The sequence below is a fragment of the Epinephelus fuscoguttatus genome, linkage group LG4, assembly GCF_011397635.1.
Source record: "Epinephelus fuscoguttatus linkage group LG4, E.fuscoguttatus.final_Chr_v1".
In the NCBI taxonomy this organism is placed as follows: Eukaryota; Metazoa; Chordata; class Actinopteri; order Perciformes; family Serranidae; genus Epinephelus; species Epinephelus fuscoguttatus.
Genome location: NC_064755.1, coordinates 7090636 through 7101128, shown reverse-complemented (window position 1 = coordinate 7101128; position 10493 = coordinate 7090636).

The window sequence follows — 10493 nt, the reverse complement described above, 5'->3', positions numbered from 1 at the left end:
TGAAACAAAGATAACATTCAAAAAATACCCTAAATTGAGGCATCCTAGTGCTGTGGGGATGGCATAGAGTCTGGCTGGGGACCTTTTTGCTGCAACACCGCATTGCCTCTCCCGATCATTTCTGCCTAGCATCAGTTTTATAGCCCAGTGTGCTCTCCCTGGATGCCGACAGTGCTGGAATTACACATCGGAGATGTTAGCATTGGACAGAATCCTGGGTTCACAGAAATGTTCAATATTGACTTTTTCTTCTTGACTGTGGGCTGAGGAAATCCACTGTGGGTGTGTATTAAGTGACAAATGAGCTTACATGACCACACACTTAGCAGAAAAATGTCACACCAATAACTAAGTGATCTTTCAAGAATATAAGTATCCGAGTATTCAAAATACAGTTCATGGTGTTTTGCGCTGACTGAAATTTGAAAAAAGGTTGGTAGTTAAGCATGTGATCTAATAATGGTCTTAAGAGTGGAAAGACTTCTAGAGGGACCATGTCTTGACATTTTGGTGCCCCAGGTGAGACGTCCGTAATTTTTTCATTAGAATGTTTGGGACATTCATAGTTATTCTATGCTTTATTCTTTGAAGAAAAGAGCAGGACAGCACTACAATTTAAAATTTTAATATGATGGATGTTTTGGTCAAGACACCCAATACCACAAACATTGTGCACAGGTGGGGTTAATTATGGGTGACCACAAACAACACAAGTATATCCTCGTAGTGTTTTGGATTAGAGCACTAAAAAATGAAATGACACAAATATGTTCACTTCAATAAAAACACAAATATACTCACTTCATAAAAAAATGATATTCACTTCATGAAAACAATCAAATTAAATCTCCTTATTCCTCCTGTTGGGGATGAGGATATCAAGGAAATGAATCCAATATGCCTCCCTTTGGAAAAAGATTCTGTCCCTATTACCACCTCTCTGTGGCATCCTCACTGTGCCTCACTGCCAGTGCAATGAAGTTTATTCAAGCTGTGGTTCTGGCTGTTGAAGTTGCAAAGCCACAGATGATTTATCATTGTGATTACAAATGGAAAACTTGCGTTCACAGATCCTGGTTTTTAATTCTCATTTTGTTTACCCAAAATAATACAAGATACATGAACATTTTAACAGGTAAAACATGCATTTTACATGTGATTCTGCCTCTAACTTTGATATCAATGCCAGACATATGATGAGTAAAATGATTACATTTGATAATAGAATAACAGTTTATGAATTTATGACCAGGAAATATGAGACGAATATGAATATGAGATGACCTCATGGGCAAATATGTGAGACGTCCTCTTGGGCAAATCTGACTTCACTAAGTAATCATGCAAGTTGGAAGACCTCTTATAAAAATTTTCAAGCAGAGTTTGAAATGAACTTGAAATTTGAGGGTCACTTTTCAAAATGTGCTAATATGTACCCACTATTCCTTTTACTGACTCAGATATAGGGCTATAAGTTGATACAAATGCAAGACCCTGTATGGAAGTGTCTCTAGAGCTAGGTTTTAGTAAATCAGACTGCTAAACTTGGCTGAGTTTATTGAGATGATTGTCCAGTAATTCATCTCCATATCCCCTCTCTTTAAAGCTGTTAGAAAGTACTTGCTTTGTGAAGTTACAAATTTGTCTAACCGTTAGTAGCTGACTATACAACAGACTTCTTTTTAGTGCTGGTGCATGATGACTGCTGAATTGTAGAAAAGTTCCCTCTTTTTTTTCACCAAAACATCCAAAAAAGAAACGTTCAAGGTCATAACACAATGTGAACCTGATGGATTCTTTTCTGTCATTTATGAAAGCATGGCACTCTAATAAGTCCTGAGCATTAGCACTCTTATATTTGTACTTTATTCTTTTAAATGAAATTTTATTCAAATTCACTCTCCAACAGCACCGGGACAGTTGCTAGAACGCACCAACTTTAAACACTGGTGTGCCTATGTATAGCACCAGTAACCTTGAATTCATCACATGTACCTGTGAACCATCATTGGCTATGATATTTACATCACCATTAATAAACAAAAGAAGAATGATCAATGATTGATTTGTAGCACTCATATTGCAACAGACTTGCTTCACAATTCAGGGTAAATTTAAAAAGATCATTAACACGGAAGTAAAATGAAAGAAAATCATCAAAAAATATCATTTTAAAATAGGTTTATAAATGTCTCTGTTTTCTTTTTCATATAATACTACGTACACTTACTACACTATCCATACATTATAACATCATACTATAATATCCTGCTTCAGCAGATTAGCTTGACTGAAAATGAAAACATTGCATATACAATACTTAAAGAAGTCATCTTAGTTAAACAGAGTATAATTGAATGTATTAAACGTTATAAAATATTTTTAAATTGACATTAGAAAAGTCATGATGGTTTAAATAAATAGTTTTTAGTAAGCATTATTTTCAAGTGTGCAACTGAGCATTAGCTGCTGGAGCTTCCTCTGCCTCTGTAGCCTCAGCTAGAATGAAAATGCTGCTGCACATATTTGCGATTATTTTAAGAGTTTGAGAGTTTTATTTATTCATTATTCATTGTTTGGGTTTTTTGGGGCTTTTTTTGTTTTGATTTTTTTTCCCTTCAACTCAGTAAAAATCTAATGAAATAAATGAGTTTTAGTTTCATTTTTAAAGGCACTTGACAAGTTTGGATTCCTTTTTGATTTGACTAAACTGTGGAAGAAATGGACAATACAGATCTACAGAGTCACTAACAGATCTAAGACCTGAAAGGACTTGATATTGAAATGTGCCAATATGACTGTTAGAGTTATTATTTTCTTCGGTTATAAGTAATTGTGAAGAAATGAGACTGAGTTGTTACAACACTGTGAGTCTGGGTAAAACCTATCTGAAGCCTCCACACTGACACTGATCTGCTGCAATCAGAAAGAAAGGTACTGACAATGAAACACTTCCTCTCATCTAATATTGTCTACAGTTCTGTAGATGTGTTGACCGAGCGTGTGTGTGTGTGTGTGTGTGTGTGTGTGTGTGAGCAGAGAAAGTTGGAGAAAACTCAATGAAGGGCATTGCACTTTTACTCCCTGCCCGTCAGTGTGTCACTCTGTTGACACTTGGGTGTGATCGGGAGGCTGAGGTCAGGCAAAGACCTCGTTTTCCCGAAACATGACCGTCCCAGCATTCCACAGCTCAGCATCATACTGATACAAACCCTGTTTTCCGGTCAGGCAGATGCATTCTGACAAAGGCAGATATTTACTCTGTAAAATATCTGCTCAATGACAATGCTTGATCGGTCATGGATATGTAACAGGAAGTGTTTCAGAATTAGAAACAGTTTTAGTTTAGGTTTAAGTACAAAAGTCAAAAGACACATAAGATAGAAACTTTTATAATGGTTTTTAAAGTGAAGGAGCTGCACGGTTTTGGTCAGGAATGTGCAAAATAATGACCAGGGGAGAGCAAAAGTTAAGACTGTAAGTCTAACAATATGTGCATATGAGGAGATAGTGGAGACAGCATCAGATGTTTAGGATGGTCATGATGCATCCTCGCACAACAGTTTGTATATTGATAAGTGGAGCTGGTGGAGCTTTATTTTCCAGCCTCACACAGATGCCTTTTGTTGAAAAGTATCATCATGCTAAATACTAACTCTTGTGTATTACATTTTGACTTCTGAGCTTGCACGTTAGCAGCTAAATAGCATGATAACGAGCTGAGCTAACAAGCATGGAAAAACAAGAATACCTTATTATTTGTCTGATATTTGTACAAAAAAAATCCCAGAAAAGTTCCGGCCAGTTGGGTCCAGCTCCTCAAAACACGGCAGGGAGGTCAAGTTCAGTGGCCTGATATGAGGCCCAACAGACAGCACTGTCAGTCAAAGTAACCACACCCTTAATTATGCAGAAGTTTAAGCTTTAATAACATTGAAACCGGATCGTTATAAAAAAAAATCACCACCGTACAGTTGTCATGAATGATGAAATAAGCCATAGAGACCAAAACCATTTTTGAACCAAGCTGTAAACATGTTTTAGCTGTAAAGTCATGGGAGTCTAAGGGGATTTGCTTTGTTTTGGAGCCAGCCTCAAGTGGCCAGTCGATGAATTGCAGTTTTTGGCACTTATGCATTGGCTTTGCTGTCCGCCCTGGAGGTTGCCGCTTGGTCATTACCAACATTTCCTGGCTTCCTCTCTGCTGCAATCGAGTCTTAATACAACTCATTACAAAATCATAATTTCTATTCAAACACATGAAGGAGGCATGGCACCCTACATTTCAAAGTCAGTTTAGCATTCATGGGGCAAACCTACTGACTGTGAGACCAGTTACATCATATATTCTCTTAGGAAATTATTCATGTCAGTTCAGGTATCTCAGGATGGGCTTGTAGTATCCAACTCCAAATCATAGACACTGAGAGGACGGAGTTGCTTTGTGGGAAGTGTAGTATCCACCTTCGAGTTTTATGTAAGTGCAATTCTACCTTGCTGGAGTATTAAAACCATATCAAATATTGTTTAGTCTGAATAGACAGTCTTTATCATCAGAGGACACCTTGTGTCTGTGTGAGTGTTTGTGTGTAACTTCAAACATGTGTAAATTCAAATGTTGTCTTTTCACTTCCATCAAATTCATCTCAATCTGTTTCAGTTAGGACCGAGTTTACACTAAACAGCCATACTGAGGTCATGTGGACTTGTATCTTCAGCTGAGTTGGCCACCTTCTAGTTCGTATACGTATATGGTACATCACTTTATCAGTGAAAGTGTGTGTGTGTGTGTGTGTGTGTGTGTGTTGCCCTCAATGAAATGTAATGTGTCGGTGTACGTCACTGTTATAGCACTATAGTGACAACCTTCAGATTATTACATGTCTGATTATGCGTGCACTTGGTGCTTGTGTTTATCGTCTAGGCTATTTATTGTACTGTTCTCATTGTGTGTGTGTGTGTGTGTGTGTGTGTGTGTGTATGTGTTTATTCTTAGTTCTATCAGTCTGTCACAGACCTCATTATCTTCCTGTTTCTGCTCTGAGCCAGACAATACATCTGCCATCACCAGCTATCTGTGGGAACTGAGATATGTGACACAATGCAGTAAGCTCTCGAGTCGCACCAACAGACTCTATTTCACTCAGTCTGCAATCTCACAGTCTAGTTTACAATTTATATTGGAGCCAGGCATCACAAAACAAAAAGGTACACTGACTATATATATATATATATATATATACATATATATATATAGTCAGTGTACCTTTTTGTTTTGTGTGTATATATATATATATATATACAGGATCTAAAATTAACTGGCCAAATGCTAGTAAAATAAGCAAGTGGCTGGTAAAGTTTGAACATTCACTAGCCATTTGGCCGGTGAGTCAAAAAGTTTGAATTTTGGACACTGTATATATATATATATATATATATATATATATATATATATATGTATATATATAAATTTATTTTTATCTTTTTAAAATGACAGCTACATTTCAAGAATACAACATGACATGAATTACCGAATTGTTCTGGAAAGGAGGACAGGGGGCTGTGAAGTATAGGATTAACGCTGGAGGAGGAGTCAGTCCCCACAGACCCCCATGTTAATATGCCCACATTTATAGCAGAAATAAACATGTTTACAGCCTGGTACAAAAAATGGTTTTGGTCTCTGTAGATAATTTCCTGGATAATGACAACTGTACATGGTGTAGATTTTTATATAACTCACCTGTCTACATGATATTAAGGCTTAAAGTTATGCATAATTAAGGGTGGGACACTTTTAGTGATAAGCTGTCTGCTGATAGTGTCCTCGGGCTCTCAGCCAGATCCACCCCTCGCTCCCTCACAGCGCCAGTCTTGTGTCCAAACATAGTCATTTCTGGCATCAAAAATTCAAGATGGCAACTGCCAAAATGCCGAACTCGAGACATCATTCATTCATTCATTCATCTTCTAACCGCTTCATCCTCTTGAGGGTCGCGGGGGGCCTGGAGCCTATCCCAGCTGACATCGGGCGAGAGGCAGGGTACACCCTGGACAGGTCGCCAGACTATCGCAGGGCTGACGCATAGAGACAGACAACCATTCACACTCACATTCACACCTATGGACATTAGTCCACAATTTAATTAGTTATCAATTAACCTAGTCCCCAATCTGCATGTCTTTGGACTGTGGGAGGAAGCCGGAGTGCCCGGAGAGAACCCACGCTGACACGGGGAGAACATGCAAACTCCACACAGAAGGGCTCCCATGCCCGGGATCGAACCAGCAACCCTCTTGCTGTGAGGCGAGAGTGCTAACCACCACACCACCGTGCCGCCCACTCGAGACATCAAAAGTAGTTAAAAAAAAAAAAAGTTGGGTGATCTCAAGGTGGCTACGTCCATTACTTTTATACAGTCTATGGCCATTACACACAAAGTTTCACTATGTTTACATTCATTACATCACTAATGTCAGAGGCTACAGATTTATAATATTATTAATAATAATATATTATTAATATTATGTGTTCTGTTGCCTTCAGAGGAGACGGTAACAAACACCAACCATTCCCACATGCAAATGGTGACAAATAGGTTCCCCGTGAGGGTTTTTTCATTAAATTAAATTACATTTTTTAACTAGAGTTTGCCTCTTTATTAGGAAATGGATGTGCACAACATACTGATACAGTCAATTAATTCATAACTCAGGCCCAGTATAATATTGCAGTATTGGGTTGGCACCATGACACACCAGTGTGCCACTACACACCATTTCAGAACCACCACTTTACATGATGTCTCACACCTTTGAGGCACGAGGAGTGCACCCATTCTTTTGGTCCCAAATAGTCATTGACTCTTTGACCCAAAAATCCCATTCCCACTTGGCTTTCAGGTCATCATCCACTTAAAGCTAGGCAGGGCGTCTGGCTCACTAGACTTCTTATCATAAGACAATGTGAAATATCTCTACAGCCATCCTAGCAGCTGCTCTAAGCTAAACATGAACATCAGCATGCTAACATGCTCATAATAAAAATGCTGACATACTCATGTTAAGCACGTATATTTGCCATGTTCACCATCTTCCTTTAGCATGCTAGCATTTGCTAATTAGCACAAAACATAAAGTGCAGCTGAGTCTGTAATGTTTTTAATTTGGCTGGTATTTGGTCATAAGCCAAAGTATTAGAACTTTAACCCAATGATGGTGTCAGAGGAAAAGTTAGCAGTTCACCTAAACCGTCAAGAAGTAGCATTTGGCCACCATGACCAATGCTCGTCCATCAGGTAAATATCCAGAGATATTTCACAGGATAGGGGACATTGTTGATGTGCTGGTCGTGGAAAAGTCAGGAGATCACCCAGGCTTCATCTTCTAGAGACCATGAATGTCTGTATAAATTGTCAAAGTAATTATCTAATAGTTGTTGGGATGTTTCAGTATAAAGACCTAGAACCCAAGACCTCAGAAAGACCAGAATGTCTACCATCCCAGAAAGGTTTTATTTTCATGCAACTTCAGAAAATGTGTGTGTGGTTTGGTTCCACGTGGTTACATAATCTCCAGCATGATTGTTGAATCTTTGTTTGTTTACTTTAAATTTTAGGTGTGATAAAATACTGAATCTGGTTCTTCCAAATAAACTCTCTCCACCCCTGTGATTGTGCTGTGTTCAGTTGAAATTTCCATGTCATACCACATCCTTTCTGGGATTTCCTCACCCACCTCTCTTTCCCATTTGCTTTTGACATATTATGTTGAGTCATTGAGTCTAGATTCCATCAGACAATGGTACAGGATTTACACTACTGTGGGTATGGCCTTACTATATGCTTGTACTTATAGCGTATAATGATTGGCTGAATTTCCTCCTCTCCTTTCTTGATTTTTTTTGTGTAATAATCCCTCATCTGTGTGTTTCTAAATAAGTCCTGATTTACTAATTGATATGTTTTTTCTATATTGAAAGCTTATCATTCCACCCTTTTTAATTACTTTGCATATGACTGTTATGCCCCTTTCTGTCCATTGCTTGAATCTGGTGTTGGTTCTTTCTGGTTTGAATTTATCATCAAATGCTCTCCATCTTAATAGACCAAGTTCATTTCCCAGTTTTTGTTGTTTGCCAGTAGAGTTTCAGGAGTAAATGCTGTTATCAGGTTTATGTCTAGTAATCATTTTTTTCACCTGTAATTGTTTGATTTGGGTATTTATTTGCAGACATTTCAATATCTTTCCATCGAGCTACATAAGCTGCACTGCACCAGTGAATAAGTGGACAAAGTTGTGCCACATGAAAATATTCCTTCAAGTTCGAAAGAGCCCTTTCTCCTAGAGTGGAATAACATGTTTTAGGTCTTTTACCTTCCCAAATAAATCTTGATATGAGCTTATTCCATTTAATAAATTGAACTTATGGTATACTCAAAGGAAGAGACTGAAACAAATCCACATCCATAGCTGCATTTATATAACTTTGCTAGAGTTTTTGGTACTTTAAGTCTCAAGTATATGATTGATTGTGCATCCCAGTTTATTTTTACTTCTTTAAGCTTTTGAGTTGGTGAGCAGTTAAACGTTCGTATTTTTTATGATAGCAGGTTATCTAGCCAGAGCTGTTGATATTATGGTATGTCCATGTAGAGTAGGGTACCGGCACATTCTAATGAAAGATACAGACAGTCTTGTGTACACTGTAAACATGCAGATATAGCCATGACAGGACAAGTGCCAATTGAAGAATACATGATAGACAGGTCTAGAGAGACCGAGATCCCATGTCCAGAGGGATATAGTTTAGATAGGGATGTTTATGAGAGAAAGGTTGCACAGACTTTGTCAGGTTTGAGTGAAACCTGAGGCTTCTTGCTATTTCCGGCAATTGGAGAAATAGCTACCCCACTTTGACAGTTTTGAGTGAAAACTGTGGCCGAGGTTCGGGCAATCGCAGAACTAATTCAGTGTCGGCAGTAACGATTAGTGGCACAAATTGATGACTCTAAATTCAGAAAGGGTGCCAAGAGATAGGAGCACCGAGAGAGGCAGTTAAGCTCCTATGAACCAGGAGATGGTCTGAAGAGAAGAGATCATAAGCTGATATAGACAATAAAATATAGAAAAAGGCCTATAAATAGAGAAAATATAAATGAATCCAGCTGGAATAATACGGATAACACCAGTATTAAGAAAATAACAGGAAAATTACAATTTGCTGAGAAAAAAAAAAACAAAACAGAAAAATGCAGTACAAAACAATAAGTAGGTAACACTGAGTTAGCAGTGTGTGCAAGCACTGTAAAAGTCTTGCCCTTACACACATGATATTTCCTGAGGGAGACGTATGGAGTAGAGGGAGACAATATGGATGGAACTTAGGTGCAGACATTACAAGAAGTCACCTGCATAACAGTCAATCACTAGGAACATCAACAAAAAGCCCTGTTAACAGTCTTAGTGGGCAAAAGGCCTTGATTCAATGGGACCACATTATGCTGGGGTGGGGGCAAGGTGCTGTGCTGTCATAAAGTTTCTAATTATGTCCCATAAGCCTTCCTCCCTCCTGTGAAGGTCCAACAATGCCGAAGCAGCCTTTTCCATGCTTACAAGATTTAAAAATTCATCCAGCCATTTCAGGATGTTAAAACAGTCGGGGTTTCTAACTTTCCAATTCATGAGTATTATACGTTTAGTTGCAAGACATGCAAGTGAGACAATTTTTTGTGCAATTGAAGAGTTAATGCCAATTGCTTGAACACCTAACAGGCATGTAGCTGGAGAAAGGCTCAGTTCAGTATTTAAAATTTGACTGCATCCCAGAGGGCCCTGACAGCAGGACAGAACAAAAGGGAGTGGGCCAGGGTGCCTACCTCCCCACACCCATGCCAGCATAGGTCTGAAACAGAGTTATCCATCTTGTTTAGCTTGTAGGGCGTGATGTAAGCTCTATGTAAGATTTTAAAATTGATAATCCTGAAACGTGCACATTTAGTAAAAGATACAGAGTTATTCCAAATTCTGTCCCATACATGCTGGGAGAGTGAGATACCTAAATCTTCCTCCCATCTTGTCTGAGCCCTAGTGTTGGTATTAGAGGAGGATAGGAGTAGTAATTTATAAATGCCTGAGACCAGACCTTTTCCACCCACAAGTTTTTTTTAGGGTTTTGTCTAAGTGTTCATGACTACACACACTTGATCCTTTTGAGGATATTTTGGTAATAACAGCCTTAAGCTGGAGATAGGAGAGGAAATTGGAATTATTCATATTAAACTTCGATAACATTTCAGAGAAAGGTATCGTGGTGTTATCCTTCACAACTTGCCCTAAAGTATGTAATCCACAATTTTTCATAGAAGTGTCATAGTATGTGTCTGTATATGTGTGTGTAAGAGCGCTGAGCAGAAGGGAACTGTTAACCCTTAGGTGTGTGGTATCTGAGAGAAGCATAGGAAAGCTGTGTCCAGAGTGTGAATGCGTTTGTG